General features: G+C 44.4%; 1 long non-coding RNA gene across 1 annotated transcript in view; it reads left to right on the plus strand.

The window, feature by feature from the left end:
• The window catches only part of LOC127007640 (uncharacterized), a 106,654-nt gene that overhangs the window by 57,451 nt on the left and 28,621 nt on the right, over window positions 1-20,582 (plus strand). The window contains exon 3 of the long non-coding RNA XR_007760314.1: window positions 15,077-15,106. This is a non-coding gene — a long non-coding RNA (uncharacterized LOC127007640). The remainder of the gene's footprint in view (window positions 1-15,076; window positions 15,107-20,582) is intronic.

Here is a 20,582-nt window from a genome sequence, read left to right on the forward strand (position 1 = left end):
GTGGAGTAGGATGAAGGTAGGACGAAAAAAAAAAAACAATAGACAACACTATATTTACTGCATTTCTATATCTTATTCTTAAAAACTCTCCTTTTACATACGGTTTTTTTTTCGCATGCTCAGACGCTTTCGGCTTTCACAACAAACATTTCCAAAGGCCACGAGGGAGATAAGTTCGATTCTCATTCGTATTCTTCACAGTCATGATGCAGAAGCCTTGTCAAACTATCTCTAGTCATATAAAACTACCCGTAGAGATACCAACAACAACCTATACGAAAGCATTATTGAATGTGTGTGTGTGTGTGTGTGTGTGTGTGTGTGTGTAAGCCCCAAAATGTGTGAGAATATGGGCCTTTCTTTCGGATGTTATGAGAGCGAAGGTTTTATATCAATGCAATGCAGTCACGTGCGTCTCATACCACACTCCTATTCCTTTGTTATTATTAGCGCGATCCATTACGCCTGCTATCGTGCCCGCGCCCCGCATTAATCCCTCATTATTTCCTCTTTGCTGCGCGGACTGTCACGCCCGATCCATCTCCACGCACGATAGTTTTGTGTGATGTACGATGCGCGCCCCCTGACCCCCGCTGGCCGCCGAGAGTAATAACGACACAGCGGGCAGGACAGTGAAACATTGGAAGGGGGGGGGTGGGGAGGGGGTACAGGCAAGGGGAGGGGGGTAGGGGGAGGGGGCAGAGAGACGGATAGAGGTTAGGAAAGGGAGTGATTGGAGGAGATGGAAAGAAGAAAGGACGGAGGAAGGGGTTGGGAAGGGTGGTATGAGGGATGGAAGGAAAGAGAGATATAGAAGGAGCGAATGAGGGGAAAGAAGAGTGGAAAGCAGGTGGGAGGGAAGGGTGCAGATAGGGAAGACAGGTGTGGAGAGAGAAATAAACAAAAAATGGTAAATAATAGTATAGATAAGGGAGGGGAACAGAATGATGAAAGGAAGGAAGGAGGGATAGAGGTGGAGAAGAAACGAGGGAAAAGAGAGGGATGGAAAGAAGAAAGATGAGAAGGGTAGAGAAATGTAAAGAGTGAGCAAGTGGAAGAGTGGAATGAAAGAAGGGAAAGAGAGAAGGAGAGAAAGGGGAGGAGGTAGGAAATGAAGGAGAGAAGGGTAGAGGTGAAAAAAGGCATATGGAGAAAGGAAATAAAAGGGGGAAGAAGAAATGAATGAATGAAGAAAGGAAAAGAGCGAATAGAGTAAACAGAAATTAAAAGAATGTGAATTTTAGAAGAATGGAAAACTCGAGGAAAAGAAGGAAGAGAAGGGAGGGGAAAAGACTAGTTAAGGAGAGAAAAAAGATGGAAAGGAAAAGATATAGGAAGTTATAGGTATAGATAAAAAAAATAATAGATAAAAAAAGATAGGAGAAAATAAAGGGGAATACTGAGAATGTTAAAAAGAAGATAGTGAACAAAAGAAAGACCAGAGAGATAGAAAGGGAGGAAGGAAGCGGGAGGAAGAAACGGCAGAAAATGGGAGAGGAAAGAAAAAGCGAAGAGAAGAAAGAAAAGAACAAAAGGAGAAGCAAAAATAAAACGCTTCAAAACAAAGAAACATGAGAAACTAAGGAAAAGGGAAACAGGAATAAAGAGAGAGGATAAAAGAGAAAAGGAAAAAGTAAGAGAAAAAAATACGAAACGGCAGAAAACGAAAGAATAAGATGAGAGAGAGAGAGAGAGAGAGAGAGAGAGAGAGAGAGAGAGAGAGAGAGAGAGAGAGAGAGAGAGAGAGAGAGAGAGAGAGAGAGAGAGAGAGAGAGAGAGAGAGAGAGAGAGAGAGAGAGAGACGCCGATCACCTCATAAATCCATGGTCAAGTTGGTCGTGAGGGTTTTTATTGCATCTCTAATGACGTGTGTGTGTGTGTGTGTGTGTGTGTGTGTGTGTGTGTGTGTGTGTGTGTGTGTGTGTGTGCGTGTGTGCGTTCTCTGACTCAGGAGTTCTCATTTACCATTAACTATTTAAAAGATAAAAGAAAACATTAATAGAGAGAAAAAAAGAGAGAAAGAAAAAAATAAAAATCATGCAAAGAACAAAAATAGTACAAGGAATAGCAAAGATAGAGAGAGAGAGAGAGAGAGAGAGAGAGAGAGAGAGAGAGAGAGAGAGAGAGAGAGAGAGAGAGAGAGAGAGAGAGAGAGAGAGAGAGAGAGAGAGAGAGAGAGAGAGAGAGAGAGAGAGAGAGAGAGAGAGAGAGAGAGAGAGAAAGAAAGAAAGAGAAAAGAAAAAAATGAAAGAAATTAAACTAGAAACCATGAAACGAACAAAAATACTACAAGGAATAAAAAAAACAGAGAGAGAGAGAGAGAGAGAGAGAGAGAGAGAGAGAGAGAGAGAGAGAGAGAGAGAGAGAGAGAGAGAGAGAGAGAGAGAGAGAGAGAGACGTCCCTCGCATGATACTGTTGATCGCACCAAGATTTATTAAGGGACCCGAACTTAATGGAAGTGCCAATCTCGCCCCGCGTTCGTCAGGTCACCAGTAGCGGGGGGGACAGGTGAGCGGCGGGGGGGCGGGGCGGGGGTGAGGAGGGCCAGGTAGCGCGGCGGGGGGCGGAGGAGGAGGAGGAAGAGGAGGAGAGGGGGGGATGAGGACGAAGGAGATGACTGAGATGAGTGGAAGGGAGGAATGGCAAGGTTTGAGGATGCGTGGGAGGAAGAGGAGAAGAAGGAGAGGAAGAAAAATGAGGAGGAGAAGGAGAAAACGGAGGAGACTGGGTTGAGTAGTAAAAGTAGAAGTGAGGATGCATGGAAGGAGAAAGATAAGGAAAAAGGGAAAGAAGAGGGAAATGAAGAGGAGGAAGGAAAGGGAGATGAGGAAAAAGAAGGAGATGAAGAAGAGGGAGATGAGGACTAAGTAGATTATTAGTAGAATTGATGGAAAGGTTGAAATGCACAAAAGGAGGAGGAGGAGGAGGAGGAGGTGGAAAAGAAAGAAAAAAACAGATGATAAAATATGATGCCTAAGTGAAACAGGTGAAGGGGAGGGGACGGGACAAATGTGAACAGGTAAGGGAAAGTAAGGGGAAGTGATAAGAGGCAGGTAGGTGTAGGTAAGTCGATGAGAGACACGGAGATATGGAGGAAAGGGCAGCAGATAGGAGATGGAAGGGTAACGTTGGGGAGGGAGGAGGAATGAGGAAGGATGGATGTATGAGGTGATTGAAGGGATTAAGGATGAGACTAGAGGCAAAGGATAGATAGAAGGTGAGTTGAGGTTATGGAAAAGAGGAAGGGGAAAAGGAAAAGGTTGGAGACGATGTTAGGAAAGGGCAAAGTGTAGGGCAGAGGGTGGGAAATGTATAAACAGTTGAGGAAGAGGTTAGAGCAAAAGAAAACTAGTTGAGAAGAGGTTGGGAGTAAGTTAAAGAGATGGGAAAAGGTCGAGAAAGGGAAAAGAAAAGGAAACAGGATGGAGAAAGGGTTAATAGGTAAGGAAGCGGTTAGGGAAATGGGGAAAGAGTTAGGAAGAGGTTAAAGCCTTGGGGTGAGTGAATGGGGAAATTGTTTGGGGAGGAGGTTGGGGAAGAAGGTAAAAATTGGATCGCTATTGAAAGGGAGGGAAGGGAGATTACGTAAGTGGGGAGGAGAGAGAGAGAGAGAGAGAGAGAGAGAGAGAGAGAGAGAGAGAGAGAGAGAGAGAGAGAGAGAGAGAGAGAGAGAGAGAGAGAGAGAGAGAGAGAGAGAGAGAGAGAGAGAGAGAGAGAGAGATACATGAAAATAAAATAAAAATAGGTATATATAGTTGTCATTTTAGAGAGAGAGAGAGAGAGAGAGAGAGAGAGAGAGAGAGAGAGAGAGAGAGAGAGAGAGAGAGAGAGAGAGAGAGAGAGAGAGAGAGAGAGAGAGAGAGAGAGAGAGAGATACATGAAAATTAAAAAAATAGGTATAGTTGTCATTTTTTCTCTTATTTCCCATTTCGTAGTTTTAATCAATTACCTTAAAACATCAAACACTTACCGTAATCATCAAACCAGATCAATTAAAGTATCAAACCCATTTTTTTTCTTCTTCCTTTCATTCGCTTTAAGAAAAAAAATATTGCCAAAAAAATATGAAAGCGTTTGAACAGGCAAGGGAATACAGCGGACAATTAAGATATAACTCACCCAGAGAGAGAAAAAAATAAGCGAATAAATGAATGGAAACAAATCATCCAGCAGCAGAAAAAAAAAATGCGAGAAATATACACAAAGCGAGGGAATACATTTTTACATTCGGAAATTAAGTTGTAAATTAAATAGAGAAAAAAAAGCCAGAATTGCACACTCTGAAAATCATTTGTGTTGAAACGAAACGAGAAAATAAATCCCTCGCCCCTAAATAACAAAAAATGAAGTACGTTAAAATGATAATATAAAAAAAACAACGCGAAATGGAACGATGAAAAAACACACGTTACAGACAAACTCAAACAAAGACAAACAAACAAACAAGATGGAAACAAAATAACTGGATACAAACACAGAAACAGAGAAAATTAAGCAAAACAAATACAAAAACAAACAAAATTAAGCAAAACAAACACTAAAACAAACAAAATTAAGTAAATCAAACACAAAACAAACAAAATTAAGCAAAACAAACACAAAAACAAACAAAATTAAGCAAAACAAACACAAAAACAAACAAAATTAAGCAAAACAATCACAAAAACAAACAAAATTAAGCAAAACAAACACTAAAACAAACAAAATTAAGTAAATCAAACACAAAAACAAACAGAATTAAGCAAAACAAACACAAAAACAAACAAAATTAAACAAAAACAAACAAACAAACAAACAAACAATACAAACACTCAAACACCTACAAACAAACAACAAACAAAATTAAAGAAAAACAAAACAGAACGATAAAAAAAACCTACAAATACAAACACACAAACAAACAAAGAAAATCAAACAGCATCAACAACAACAACAGAATAATGAAAAAAAACACGAAACAAAACAACAAAATCAAATAGCAAAACAACAATAAAAAAACACCACCCACGCACAAACACACACACACGCAAACAGAAAACAAACAAAAATAAAAAAAAATAAAAACAGAGCAAACAAAATATCAATACACTCAAACACACTCACAAACACACAAACAAACTAAAATTAAACAAAAACAAAAAAAAATGAATATTCACAGAACCACAAACACAGAACAAACAAAATCAAACAAACAAGTAAACAAGATTAGATAAAAAGAAAACGAAATAAAAAACAACACAAACTAATAACACAAACATACACAACAGTAATACAAAACACCACACACACACACACACACACACACACACACACACACACACAAACAAAAAAACACCATTACATTCTAAACACAATTCTTAACGACGGAATAAATTGAAAGACAAATAAGCGTCGGGCGGAGAACAATAATAATGAACTGGCTGTCGGGGCGCGAGATAAAAGCTATTGATCGATGGCCGACGATGCGTTACTCTGTCGGTCCTGCGAGTCCCTGCTGCTGCGAGGTGGGGGCAGGGGGGGGATGAGGGGGCGGGGAGGGGGTAAGAGGGGTAAGGTGAAGGGGAGGGGTGGAGGAGAGTGGGGGTCATGGGTGATGGGTGGGGTGTGTGGTTTGGTAAAGGGGGATTCTGACGGGAGGTGAAAGGGTGAGGGGGGTAAGGAGGAGGGATAGTGGGGGGAGGTGAAGGGGTAAGGGTGAGGTGGGTGAAGGGGTGAGGGAGAGCGAGAGGTTGAAGGGTGATGAGCTGGTGGTGGTGTTTGGTGAGAGGGCTTTCGGGGTGAGGGAAAGGGTTAGAGGGGGGAGTTGAAGGAGTAAGGGGGATGAAGGGTGAGAAATAAAAGGGTGAGGGGTGAAGGGGAGGACGCGGGAGAAAGGGGGTGAGGGGGTGAAGGGTTACAGACGGGAAGTGTGATTTGATGAGAGGGGGTGCTGGTTTAAGGGGGGGGGGGGGAGAATAGACAGGTTGGTGAGGAGGTGGATGAGTGTGAGGTGTGGGAGGGTGAAGGAAGGGAGGTGGAAGAGTTTGGGAGACAAGTTAAGGGGGTGGGGAGTAAGGGAGGGTAAAGGGGAGGAAGGGACAGGTATGAGACGCAAGGGGAATGAGGCTTGAAGGGAGAGGAGAGAACCGTGAAGGGGGAAGGGAAGGAAGGGAGAGATGCATGATAATTGAAGTAGGTGGAGGTGTTTGAGTAGGAGGGAGAGGAGGAATAATTAAAGGTGAATAAAAAAGGAAAGTAGAGGAAGGAAAGCGTGAGAAGGAAAGAGTAAAAGTATGAGGAGAAAGGAGAGGAAAAGTAGCGTGAAAGGACATGGAAAACAGCGTGAGAGGAGAGAATGAAAAGTCTGAAGAGGAGGAAAGAAAAAAAAAGTCAAATGAAGGATGACAGGAAGAAAAGTGTAAACCTAAGTAACAGAAGGAATGAATGAAGGGAAAGAGAGGAGAGAAAGTGAAAGGGAGGAGAAAGGGGAAAATCTAAGAAAGAGAGTATAAAAAGAAGAGAAAGGAGAGAGAAGAAACGTAAGGCAGATGAGAAAGACGAAACTAGGAGGAACCAAACGAAGAAGAGGAGGAGGACGAGAAGTGAGACATAGTGAAGTATTGCATAAGAGGGAGGAGGGAAAATAAGTTATGGTGGAAGAGGGAAGAGGAAGAGAGATGAGAGAAATGGTGAGGGGAGCGAAGGGAGGATCCAGGAACTTAGAACACATAAACTGCTCATCGTGACTGGGAAACAAAGTGTGTGTGTGTGTGTGTGTGTGTGTGTGTGTGTGTGTGTGTGTGTGTGTGTGTGTGTGTGTGTGTGTTCTTTGAGAAGACTAGAAGACAACACAAGACTGGAACTAACAGGCCCATCCATATTTTCTCAACATTTCGGGGCTAACACACCCGCATTTGATAAGGCTTTCGTTGAGGTAGTTGTGGGTATTTCCTTGGGTAGTTTTATGAGCCTAGTGATAGTTTGACAAGGCTTCTGCACCATGAACGTAAAAAAACACTCTTGAGAACCCGTCTAATCTCCTTTGCGGCCTTTGGATATGTTTGTTATAAGAGCTGAAAGCACCTGAAAAACTTGACTCACATTTGAACTTAGAATAAATAATTTACTCCCATGTGGATGCATTTAAAATGGGTGCAGTACTCTCGTGTGGATTTATTACTTGAAACTGTTGTTGTGTACTGCAGCTTGAAGGTCCCAGAAAGTGTTGTAATTCTGGCGTGTCCATTGCAGGACCGGAACCCTTCTCAGTGTGAATATCTGTGCATAAAATGAAACGTGCTTACAAACATCGCCACCTCCCCGGCTCCTGTGCTCGTAAACCTGCCTCTTAACTCTCGGCCTTGGCGTGGACACCGACGAGAGAAGATTTCCTGGTCACAAAGTTAAGCCTTGATGGTGATGCTTTTCCTCGTCTGAACTACACAAGCGAGGCATTTCCCAGCGTGTCATATAATGGTTTGTCTTTAAATATATAGATAAAGAAGAATATGCACACCAATGCATTACCGTTTTTAATCTTCCACTAAACAGTGTAGGTGCGAGTATTGTAACTTTATTCCACGCGTATAGAATTCATCTTCACAACTTAGGCATTTTCCTGTGTCCTATAATATTTTTTTCGTTTTAGAGAGAGAGAGAGAGAGAGAGAGAGAGAGAGAGAGAGAGAGAGAGAGAGAGAGAGAGAGAGAGAGAGAGAGAGAGAGAGAGAGAGAGAGAGAGAGAGAGAGAGAGAGAGAGAGAGAGAGAGAGAGAGAGAGAGAGAGAGAGAGAGAGAGAGAGAGAGAGAGAGAGAGAACTATCAACCACAATACATTACGTTTTTTTTTTATCTAGCACAAAACTATTTCCTTTTATACCCCTCGTGTATAGAGCTTCATATGCACAACTGAGACATTTTCTCGTGTCATAATAATAGTTAGTGTTTGGATATATTGATAAAAAAAAGATATCCAACACAGTACATTCCTAGTTTTCATCTACCACGAAACCTAACAAGCCGAACCTAACCCAGCCGCGCGAGGATGTTAGCCCAGCGTTTGTACTTCCTCCGCCTGGTGACCGTAGCGCTAATAAAGTCCTCAGCAGCCGTTACCGCGGACCCAAAGCTTCCTATTTTCAGCTCCCATTATGACAAAGGTGCAAAGCGGCTTATCCGAGGTGCCGCCGCCCACAACACGACACACGAGCGCCCAGACACGCCAGCCACTCGTCCGGCCCAGGGTGGAGGACACGTCTTAGAAGCTAATACCTGGACCTTCCCCGGGGCTTAGAGTGACAACGTGCGCCGCGCCTTCTTACTGGATGACGCTGCGAATGCTTCCCGATACTAATAGAAGAGACACGGACCGATGAATAGGAGATGCTTAGAATGGCGATGTGAGCCTCGCCCTTATACGAAACAACGAAACAAACACCCCTAGCAAAAAATAGTCTGTATAGCTTAAACTAATATAAAAGAGACAGTTGTTTGAACAGGAAAAGCTTAAAGTGATGGTACATACTAACCTATCTTTCTTAGTATATGGTGCTTATGGGGAAAAGTTATGTTTACAGCCACGGCGAAGTGAAGAGAATCGGAACCCACGGACGTTAAGAGAGAAAAGAGATCAGATTCCACAGACTTAAAACAGGAAGAGGAACCAAAACTCCCAGAAGCTTAGAAAGGAAAAAGAAATAGATTTTACAGACATTTTTACAGATCTTTTGAAATGAAAACAAATCAGCTATGGAACAGAAATTTGCAATTAGATATTATATTACGCAATCGAAAGAAATGTATTAAAGAATTATGAGGACAAAATGACTCATAAACAAATCACAGGAAAAAAAGTTTGTTCTCTTTGTAGATCAGCTAACTGTACAAATTCATATAGATGAGTAGACCCAAACACTTGCAGCCTCCTCCTCTTCCCTTAAACAGTCAGTCCTCAGTTCGAACCCTTCTGTTGTGCTCTTAACTACAGCTTGAGCGAGTAAGGTTGGTATTCTTAGACAGTTCCGACTCTCACATCAACTATTTCCAAAGGCCAACAATGAGATCAGTCGGGTTCTAATGAGTGTTTTTGTAGGTACATGCCACAGAAGAAGGTCAAACTACCACTAGGGTCAACAAATTACCCCTGGAAATGCCCGAAACTCCTACGAAAGCCTTGTCAAATATGTGTGTCGGGGCGCCGGAGTGTTTAAGAATAAGGATCACTACGACGGCCCCTGCTTATTCATCTACTCCCTGCTGCCTTAGTCTGTGTTACGAGTGCTTTATTCTGTAGTGATGGTGAAAGTGGTGATGGTCGTAATGGTGATGGTGATGGTGATGGTGATTTGGTCCATTCGTAAGCTGTCTCGCATTCTTCAGCAGTGACAGCGACAGGGGAGAAAAAAACAGTGAAAGTGGTTGAGTAAGTTGGTGTGTGTGTGTGTGTGTGTGTGTGTGTGTGTGTGTGTGATAGATAGAGAGAGAGAGAGAGAGAGAGAGAGAGAGAGAGAGAGAGAGAGAGAGAGAGAGAGAGAGAGAGAGAGAGAGAGAGAGAGAGAGAGAGAGAGAGAGAGAGAGAGAGAGAGAGAGAGAGAGAGATAAAATACTGATTAGACTTTTTTTTCTTTTCCTTATGTGTTCCGGAAGCATTGGAACATTTTTAACACTTGGATAAAAAAGAAAGACAAAGAAATGTCCCCAAAACTCACACATACGTTAAGAAAATAATAATAATAACAAAAAAAACAATAATAAAAGCAACAATAATACCAGTGTCATGCCTATAACCTCGACACACTCAGCCACCCACTCATCCAACCTCAAAAGAAATACTTCAGTCCTACCTTCCACCCATCTCTCCCTCTCTCTCTCCACCTCCACCATAACCACAACCATCCCTATCTACTACCACCACCACCACCCTTCCCTCTACTCCTTCCCACCGCCACCATAACCACCACCATCCCTTCCCTCCACCACCAACACCACCACCCTTCCCTCCTCTCCACGACCACCACCTTTCCCCCTACTCCACTCTACCACCACCACCCTCCCCCTACTCCTCTCCACCGCCACCACTTTACCAGGCTCAGATTCAGCGCCTCTTCTCGGAACACTCATTCACGGCTCGGGCTTAGTGGCGGCGGTGACAAAAAAAAGTAGAGAGGTGCGCACGACAAGCGAAGCGTAATGGAAAAACTTATCAGATGACGAAGGGAAGCGTCCGAAGAGGGCCACTCGAGGCGCCTCCCCGGCCCGTCTGGACACCCTCTCACCTGGGACGTAATGGACAGGTGTTTGGCACGCTCCTCACCCTCACCTTCACTTTTTTGTGTGTGTGTGTGTGTGTATGTGAAGCGTAAAACTGCGTAGGTACTTGCTCGGTTATTCTATGTAATAAAGTATGAAAGAAACTCTGGCTAGTGTTGTGTCATTTATATCTGCTATTACTATGTGTGAAGTGTTAAATTGCGTACTTGGCTGGTTATCTTGTATAAAAGGTGTGTAAGAAACTCTGATTTATTATTGTTTCACTTGATTTCATATATTTAAAAAATCATCTTGGCCTTGACGTTTAATTTTGCTTCTTTCCAATAAGGTCGACACTTCATACTTCGTTGGATACAAGAGCTAAGACTATCATTATCATTTTCCTGGGGGTAGGGTACGTTTTGATGTAACAAGAACAGCATCATTGTTATGTCACGGATACATGTTTAGTTTTTTCCCTCTGTTCATTGGGGGGGGGGGAGTTCAGTTTCATCATATTTTACTTTTTTTTCTTTGTCAACATACTAATTTCGTTTCCGTCGCACTAATAATATATACAGTTTAGGTGTTAACGTATATTTTCATTCGCTTATTGGTGAGAAAGAGAGAGAGAGAGAGAGAGAGAGAGGGGGGGAGAGGGAGAATGAGGGAGTGAGAGAGAGAAAGAGAGAGAGAGGTGGCATGGCGGAATAGTAGCTGAGTGACACTATCGCACAATCACCTTCGGCTAATCCCTGACTCCTCCCTCCAGCCGTCCCTCACGTCCTCCTCTTCCTCCTCCTCCATTCGTCTATCTCTCACCACTCTTATCTCTCTCCTCTCCACCTGTCGTCCCTCCGTCCCTCATCCCTTACCTCCACCTCTTCTCTCCGTCCAAAGTCTCTTCACCTTTTATCTTCTCTTCTCTTTTTCTCTTCTTTCTCTGTATCTCTCTTCTTCGTCTTTATTTCTTCTCGACTCGTCTTCATTCCTTTAACTAGTTTTTACATAATGTTTTCTCTCTAGTTCTTTATTTTGCTTCTCCTTTTCCGGTTTTTTTCTCGTTTCTTCTCACTTATTATTCATATTTTTACTCTTTTTTTACCTTCGTCCTCCTTTTTTTCATTTTTTTTTTTTCATTTTCTTCGATGTTGTTTTCCTCGCCGTCTTTTCCTTCTTGTATTCCTTGTCTTCTTCCTTCTCCTTTTCCTTCTCCTTCTACCCTTTCTTCTTCTCCTTATTAATTTTACCGTTCTCTTCCTCCTTCTTATCATCATCCTTTTCTTTTGCATATCTTCATTCTTTCAATCCTTATCTTCCTTTGGCCTACTCCTCCACCGTTCTCTCCCTCTCTCTCTTCCTTCATCCATTCAAATTACCATCCCTCCACATCTCCCTTCTCCTCCTAGCCCTCACCTCCTCATCTTCAAACCCTTCAAATCTTATCCTTCCACTTCTTGTTCTTCCTCTGTTCCTCACTCCACCTAATCCTCTTGCCTCTGTTCCTCCCTCCCTCCAATCCCTCCCTCCCTCCCTCCCACACATCATCTCCCTCACCTTTGTCTTCCTGCCCGGCGGAGACCCAAGATCTTGTCTCTCCGTCGTCGGCTTTTATCTCGAATGCATCAAAACATTTCCCGACATTTTAGTGGCGATATTTTTGTTGCATCTGGCATTCCTGACGTCATATTAAAAGGGCTCGCCAGGTGTGTTGTGTACCTTGAATTTGTTTATGCATATATTATTTTTTTATCTTTTATTCTTTGTCTTTCTCTTTCTGTCTCTGTCTGCTTCTCTCTCTCTCTCTCTCTCTCAGCTTTTTTTTTTTTCTCTGTCTTGTGAAGTTTTTATGTGAGTTCCGCGGAGGTAAATTTGCTCGCTGTGAAGTTTGTTATGAATAAGTATAAGGAACCCTGTCATGTACGTGTAGCTGACGAGTGTAGTGCTGACACGGCCTACATACATACATACATACACACATACACACATACATACATATACACACACTTTCATCCCCTCGTGTGTCGTATCTCTCGTCACTTTCATACATACATATACATACATACATACATACATTTCCATTCCCTCATTTGTTTGTATCTCGTCTCATCGCCAGAAAACACAAAGACCAAAAAAGGGATTAACTTATAAAGAATACAAAATCAGAATCGATATTTGGCATGCAATTACTCTTCGATCATGCATTTATTTTTTTCTCCTGTCTATAAATCGTCAGCCGGAACATCTCGATGCATACTAAATACACCAACAACCAAACTCACAGCCGTTCAAGCAGCAGACTGACTCGACAGGAAGAATAAATACAAAACAAAAACTATATATTGTTGGTGGGGAATGACAATTTTATGACGGCCATATTTTTTCATCTTTTCTTTACCTGTCGGAACACACAGAGAAAACCTGATGTGTAACTACCGGTGAGGCGACACAGGTAAATATTAATTGGCTTTTTTTAGTGTTGTTTTTGAGATGTGGTAGCTGGGGCGGCAGGTGTGGGTGCGAGGCTGCAGCTGTAGGTGTGAGGGTGTGGGTGTGGACGGGGGTGTAGGAAAGACGGACGTACACCCACAACGTCCTAGTAGAGTGTAACGCAGTAAATGCCTCGAAAATATACACCGAACAGGAATTGAGACGTTGGAAAGAGGAAAAAAGAAAAATTGAGAGAAGACAGAATTGAGAAACTCGAAAGAGGGAAGAGTAATACGAAAAGAAGAGGACCTGAGACGGTGTGAAGAAGAAAGATAAATATGAAGGAAAGAGAGGAATTTAAAGGATGGAAAGAGGAAACACTGATATGAAAGAGAAAATTAGTTTAGAGGATGCAAAAAAGAAAGAGAAGTTAAAAAGAAGTGCAAGGAAAGTGGAATTGAGAGCTTGTAAATAAGAAATTATAAAAATGAAAAATTGAAATGTTGTAAAGAGGAAAGAATAATATAAATAGAAGAGGAACTGAGGTGGAGAGAGGAAATAGTATATAGGAAAGAGATGAGGAACTGAGTCGATGGAAAGAGGGAAGTAAATATGAAGAAATTGGCTGAACTAAGAAAAGGAACAAAACAAGGAAAGAAAGGATAACAAGGAGGCAAAGTAGAGGTGAATAAAGAGAATGTGGGACAGAAAGTAACCTGAAGAAAAGGAGAGAGGAACATGGAGGAGGGCAAGGAAGAATAAACATGTTAGCAAAGAAGGGAGGAGGAGGACGTAGGAAATTAAAGCAAGAGAGAGAGAGAGAGAGAGAGAGAGAGAGAGAGAGAGAGAGAGAGAGAGAGAGAGAGAGAGAGAGAGAGAGAGAGAGAGAGAGAGATTACACCACATTAATTTCTGTCTGATTCATCCACTTGATAAAAACTAAACTGATACGATCTTGTTTGCGAAGATTTGAAGGCAGTGGACGCCGGATTAGCATAACGGTTCTTATCAACTCCCTGTTAATCTTTATATTTATTACTCTCTTATTATTGTATATATATTTCTTTAAGGAGACGGATCAGAGGCTGCCGGAAAGAGAAAGATAATGGCCCGGTACGTACTGATCCTATAAAGAAAAAAAATGAATACCAAATAAATGAGAGAAAAATCAAGTTCCTGGACCTTATCAATTCTCTGTTTCCGTTTATTTTTCATTACTGTTGTTTATTACTGTATTTTTTTCGGCGAAGGAGAGAGATCAGGGGACGCAGGAAATAGAAAGAAACAAATGGCCCGCTGCGTCCTAGGAAGAAAGAATACCAAATAAAAAGAGATACCAGAAAAAAAGAATGAGTAAGTTTGGATCCACGGTTCAAAATAAAAGAAAATAAGAAAAAGAATAACAAGAAAATGATAATAAAGAAAAAGAAAATGGTATGAAAATAGTAAGAATAATAAGAAAATAATAAGAAAAAATAGAAAACATGAACCACGCGTGTCTGTGAAAGTTGACAACCACCTCGCCACCGCAACAGACAGACTTCAACGCGCGTCTGTCATGATCCAGCGACGAATTTATTTTGTGTGTGTTTGTTTTTTGACCACCTGCCTGTCTCCCCCCCCCACCCCCACCCGGTGCGTTGAGGATTCCCAAAGACGCGCCTTGCCTCAGTGCTCAGCCTCGTCTCCTTGTTGGGGGGAGGTCCGTGGCCAGTGTGTCCGTATTGTTGTTGTTGTTGTTACTGAAAGTTGAAGCTTCCCTGAGGTGCGCGTTGCCACTGTGCTCAGCTTTGTGTCTGTAGTGGATGGAGATGCTTAACTAGCCTCCTGTTTCGTTACCAAGACTTACCTCTATAGCCTAGCACCCTCCCATAGACACTCGTTTATGGATGAGGTCTTACCGGTGGGTGATATGTGGTTGTACTGGTGGTGGCGGTGGTGGTGGTTGTGGTGGTGGTGGCGGTGGTGGTGGTTGTGGTGGTGGTGGCGGTGGTGGTGGTGGCGGTGGTGGTGGTTGTGGTGGTGGTGGCGGTGGTGGTGGTTGTGGTGGTGGTGGCGGTGGTGGTGGTGGTTGTAGTGGTGGTGGTGGTGGTTGTAGTGGTGGTGGTGGTGGTGGTGGCGGTGGTGGTGGTAGTGGTGGTGGCGGTGGTGGTGGTTGTAGTGGTGGTGGTGGTGGTGGTGGTGGCTTGTGTTTCACCGGTGCTTGCCAGTGGTGGTGTTAGGGGAGTTGAACATAATGCTAATGATTGTTATCGTCACTATTATTACTTTTACCATATTATTATTATCATTATCATTATTATTATTATCATTATTATCGTTTTTATTATCATTATCATATTGTTATTACTATTATCACTATTACTATTTCTTTTGTTATTGCATTTAACTGATGACCAAACCATTTTATTTCTTTCCAGTCCAAGGTCGCCGCGTCACAGAATAACTCGGTAAGTCACGACTCGTTTTGATATTTTCTCCCCCTTATTTATTTTTTGGTCGTTACGTTAGGGCTGACCACAACTTCCTGAATTAAGGAGAAACGAAGAACAGTTTGCCAAAAGTTTTTCTCATCCACGAGGAGAAAGCAGCTGCAGTGTGTACCTATTTACCACAGCAATGACAAGGACACCGGACTGCGCCACGATTCATCAGATATTACTGGAGAAACCTTGTGGATGATTGTCTTTAGGGAACTCTTTAGTTTAATTTAGTGTCACAATGTTTAGGCAAGGGCAGGCCGCTTGGGTCCCTGACCATGCACCCATAGAGCCTGACCTTCCCTAAACACTGCAGCACTAAACTGAAAGCGCTGTTTAAATAATAGTCGTAGTAGTAGTAGTAGTTGTTGTAGGAGGAGGAGGAGTTGTAGTAGTAATAGTAATGGTAGTAGTAGTAGAAGAAGAACAAGAAGAACAAAAAGAACAAGAAGAACAAGAACAAAAAGAAGTAACAGTATTAACAGTCGAAATAGAAGATAAAATAGCAAAAGTAGCGGCAGCAGCATCTTTAAAACATCAGTTCGGCGTACTTCGGTTGGCCTGTTGGTACGCGAAATTACTCATAATAACAGGTTGGTTTGCATACTTGTCGTAATTTCCTTATCTTATCGTGTTATGTGTGTGTGTGTGTGTGTGTGTGTGTGTGTGTGTGTGTGTGTGTGTGATATCGCCACAAAAGAGAGGATGGGAGAAGAGGGGGAAGAAGAGGTGAAAGAGGAGAAGGGGAAGAGGAGAGGTAGTGAGAGAGAGAGAGAGAGAGGGGTAAAGACGAGGAGAAAAAGAAGAAAGGGGGAAGGGAGAGGAGGAAAAAGGTGAGGAGAAGGGGGAGACAAGGGAGAAAAGGAGAGAGGGGGAAGGGGGAAGGGAAAGAGAAGAAGGGGAGAGAGAGGAGGAAGGACAAAAAGGGGAAAGGAGCTGGGTTAGCAGGGGAAGAGGAAAGGGGAGGAAAAGGAGAAAGGGGAAGGATGAAAGGAAAGAGGAGATACAGAAGAAGGGAAAGGGAGATGGGGAAGAAGAGGGGGAGGAAGACGAGGGGAGGAGGGAGAAGGGGGGATGGGGGGGGTCATGGAGGCTCTTTCCGTCCCTCTCAGCGCCGTATCTCGTTATGTCGATGTCCATCCGTGTTTCATTTCCATTATTTATTCATCCGTTCGTCATCCATTTATCATCCATCATCTCTTCCTTCCTTCCTCCGCCTGCCCTCCACCTGCCGAGGCCTCCGTGATGGGCATGGGTGGGGAGGGGGAAAAAAAGGGAAACAGGAAGGAAAATTTGAAAAGAGAGGAAGGAAGGGCGAAAGAGGACGAAGGGGTAAAGGAGGAGGGGAAGGGGAAGAGAAGACGAGGAGATAATGCAAAGGAGGAGAGAAAACGGTAAACAGGTATAGAGAGGAGAAAACAGAATAGATCAAACACACATTATGGAAAAGAATAAGTGCAAAGCGTGAAGGAAAAAGTGTAATAAAAGGAATGAGAGTAAAACAAAAGAACGAAGAATTAATGAGGAAGAGTAGATGAAAGAGATTTAAAGGTATAATTAGATAAACAAAGGATGAATGAAACATGGAAAGGGAGGATATTGTTTAAAGTGAAGCAGATATGGAAGGAAAGAGAAAGAGAAGGGGGAGAAGAGAGTGAGAGAGAGAGAGGAGTAAAGACGAGGAGGAGGAAGAAGAGAATGGGAGGACAAGGGTGAAAGGTGGAACAGAGAGTAACGTGAAGAGGAAGAAGAGCAATAGAGATGAAAGGGAAGGGAAGGAAGAAAGAAGAAGGTCGCAGAAAAGGGAGAAGAGGAAGTATAGGAATAGGAAGAGGAAATGAAGTTAAGAGAATGGCGAGGAATTGTAATGAGGGACAGACAGACAGACAGACAAGCACACAGACAGACAGGCAGACACACAGATATATAAAAAAAAAATGCGTTAAATGAACATGGAAACAAAAATATAAATTGAAAAAGAAGAGAAAAAAAATACACGGAGGAGAAAAAGAAATACAAGATAGAATTAAGGAGAAAGGAAAGAGGAAGGAAGGAATAAAGGACGAGGAGGAGGAGGTGATAAGGAGGATAAAGAAGAACACAAGTAAGGGGCAAAATCAGGTAAAAGGAAGAAACACAGAAGAGAAAGAGGAGGAGGTGGAAGGGGGATGGAAAGGAAAAATGAGGAAGGAAGATGAGAGGAAAGAAGGAAGCTGGAGAGAGGAGAAACGATCGATTAGAAAAGGATGAAGGGGCCGAAAAATGTAAGAAAGAAATGTTAAGGGTAAGGAAGATTTAAATGGGGAATGGGAGGGAAGGTAAAATAAGGTGATTGAGAAGGAAAGAGAAAGACAGAGGATAAAGTAAAGATATTAATGGGATGTTAAAAAAAATGTAAATAGTTGGAGGGAAATAATCATAAAGGGAGGGAAAGGAGAAGATATGGAAGAGGAGAAATGTAGAGGGGTGGGGATGGGGTGTCAAAGTGCAGACTACGAGGGGAATGGGAAACGTAATTGAGATGGGAATGGAAGGGGATAGCATGGTAAGGAAGGGGTTGAGTAGGGGAGAGACATGATGGAATGAGGAAGATAAGGAGAGAATGGGTATGGTAAGGGATGGATGAAAAGGGAGGAAAGGGAGGGATGGGGAGATTTGGAAGGGAGGGACAGGAGAGGTAAGGGAAAGGGTGTTGGAGATAGTAAGGGAGGGGATAGGGGATGGAGGCTGGAGAAAGGTAGGGGGAGGGGGAGAAGGAAAAAGGGAAAGGGGAGGGGAGAAGGAAGAGGAGATAGGGGAGGGGGAAAGGGTAGAGAGAAGGGGAATAGGAGAGGGAAAAGTGGAGATGGGGTACGGAAAGGGGATGAGGGGGAGAAGGGAGAGAGGGGTAAGGAGGGATGGGAACACTGTGAAAGGGGAAGAAAATGAAAGGGAGAAGAAGGGAGGGAAATGAGAGGGGTAAGGGAGGGAAGGGAACACTGTGAAGGAGGATGAAGGGAGAAAGGGAGGGACTGGAAGGGAAGGGCAAGAGGTAAGGGATAGGATGGGAGGGGAGGGAAAGCGGAAGGAAATGAAGAGGAAAAGGGAGGGATAGGAAGGGAGGAGAGAGGGGTCAGGGAAGGGAGGGGAGGGGGACACATAAGAAGGGAAGGGGAAGGGAAGGGAGGGAAATGGATGGGGGAGGAAAGAAAAAGCGGAAGGAGATGAAGAGGAAATGGGAGAGATAGGGGTAAGGGAGGGGGAGGGGGGCGCATTAGAAGGGAAGGGGAAGGGAAGGGAAGGAAAGTGATGGGGCGAGGAGGAGGGAGAAAGGGAGAGGGGTGAAGGAGGGATAGGTGCGCTGAGGAGGGGAGGGAAGGGAAGGAAAAGGGAGGGGAAGGGAAGGGAAGTAAAGGGAGGGAAAGGGATGGGGTGAGGAGGAGGAGGAAAGGGAGAGGGGTAAAGGACGGATAGATGTGCTGGGGAGGGGAGGGAAGGAAAATGGAGGGTGAGGAAGGGGGGCAAGAGGCGGAACACACGACCCCCTCCGAGGCCGCTGACAGACCCGACAATGGTTACGAGACGACCCACTGATGACGTCTGACGATGGGGGGCGAAAGGGGGGGGGGCAGGGGGGGCAAGGGGACTGTGGGGGGCGGTGGCGTGGGCAGTGAAGGTCCATGGGGGCAATGAGAAGCCGTGGGGGGGAAGGGGGAGGAGTGGGGGGCGAGAGAATAAGAGGGGGAGGGGGGAGGGGTGGTAGGGTATAGGGGGTGGAACAGGGAGGGTGATAAGGGGGTGGGAAGGGGTAAGGGGGGCGTCAAGAGAAGGGGTTAATGGGGGTGATGTGAGGGGGTTTTGAAGGGGTGAGGGAAGGGGTGATGGGGGAGTTTTCTTCTTGGGGTGATGGGAAGGGGTGGTGGTGATACACACACACACACACACACACACACACACACACACACACACACACACACACACACACACACACACTTCTTTGTCTTTTCCCTCCTCCCTTTACCTCCAACTATCCTCGTCCCCCTAATGTCTCCTCCTCCACCTAAACCACCTCCTCCTCCTCCTCCTCCTCCTCCTCCTCCTCCTCCCCTTAGCACATTATCCCTCCTACCTTACCTAACCCTCCCATCTTTCTTCCCGAGCGCTCTCACCCCTCTCACCCCTTCCCCTCACCCCCTGACCTTCCTTCCCCTCACCCTCCTTGACTTCCCGCTCCCCCACCTCCCCCAGCGTCGCCCGGGGAGTCGGGGCTTGGCGGGTGACAATGCTCATGTACGTCAAATGACTCCTGGAAAAAAAAATAGATGAAATGAGAAGATACAGTGCCGGGAAAGGACGGAATCTTGAACCCCGGAACCAAATAGCACTCAACCCTCTTCCTCCTCCTCCCTCACCCATTAGGTCTTAAGGGGTGTGGCGTTAAGGGTCATTTTACCTGTCCCTCCCCTTACCTGGCGCGTCTTACCTGCCGGCCCGTCCAGGTGGGATAGCATGTACGCCGGGAGAATATTAAGTGTTGCATGTTGAACAGCTTCGCGAACAGAGAACGGTAGCGAGGGGGTAGGTGGTGGAGGGGAGGGAGGAGGGAAGGAAGAAAAGGTAGGGAAGGGATGGGAGGGAAGGAGTGAGGGGTAGATGTATGGGTGAGGAGGTAACTGTGCAGGAGGAAGATGAAAAGGTAAGGAAGGAAAGGGGATGAGGTGAAGAGGGAGAAGGAAAGGAAGAAAAGGTAGGGAAGGGATAGAGGGGAAGGAGTGTATGGTAGGTATATGGGGGTAGCGACGGAGGAGGAGGAAGGAGGAAAGGAATGAAGAAATGTAAGAAAAAAAATGGACTGGGGCAACGGTAGAGGAAGGAGGAAAGGAGGAAAAGGAAGGGATAAGAGGGTAGGAGTGAGGGGGGTTGGGGTATGGTAGGTCGTGTGTAGACGGGGGAGGTAGCGGTGGAGGAAGGAGGAAAGGAAGAAAAGGTAAGTAAGGAAAGTGGACGAGAAAGTGGTAGAGGAAGGAGTAGAGGAAGATTAGGGAAGGAAGGAAAGGGGATGAGAAGGTGGTAGAGGAAGGAGGAAAGGAAGAAAAGATATGGAAGGGGTAGGAAAGGAGGTAGAAGGAGTATATGGTAGACGTATGGGTGAGGCAGTGACGAAGGAGCGAAGGAAGGAAGGGAAAGGGGAAGGAATAAGGAAGGGAAGGTTTATGGTGTGAAAATGTGAAGAGGTTGCGAAGGAGGGAGAAGGTAGAGAGGAAAAGGATAGTGGTGATAAAGAGAGACAAAAGATGCACAGTAGATTTAAGTGAGGCGATGACGAAGGAGGGAAAAGATAAGGAAGAAAGAAAGAAAGTGGGTGGGAAGGATAGGGGCAGGGGAGGGTAACGTGCATAGTAGGAATGGGACTATAGTAATGATAGGGTAATGGAGGGGTTTCTTGGGGGTGGAATAGGAATAATCT

This window comes from Eriocheir sinensis, chromosome 36, assembly GCF_024679095.1.
Source record: "Eriocheir sinensis breed Jianghai 21 chromosome 36, ASM2467909v1, whole genome shotgun sequence".
NCBI classification, from domain to species: Eukaryota; Metazoa; Arthropoda; class Malacostraca; order Decapoda; family Varunidae; genus Eriocheir; species Eriocheir sinensis.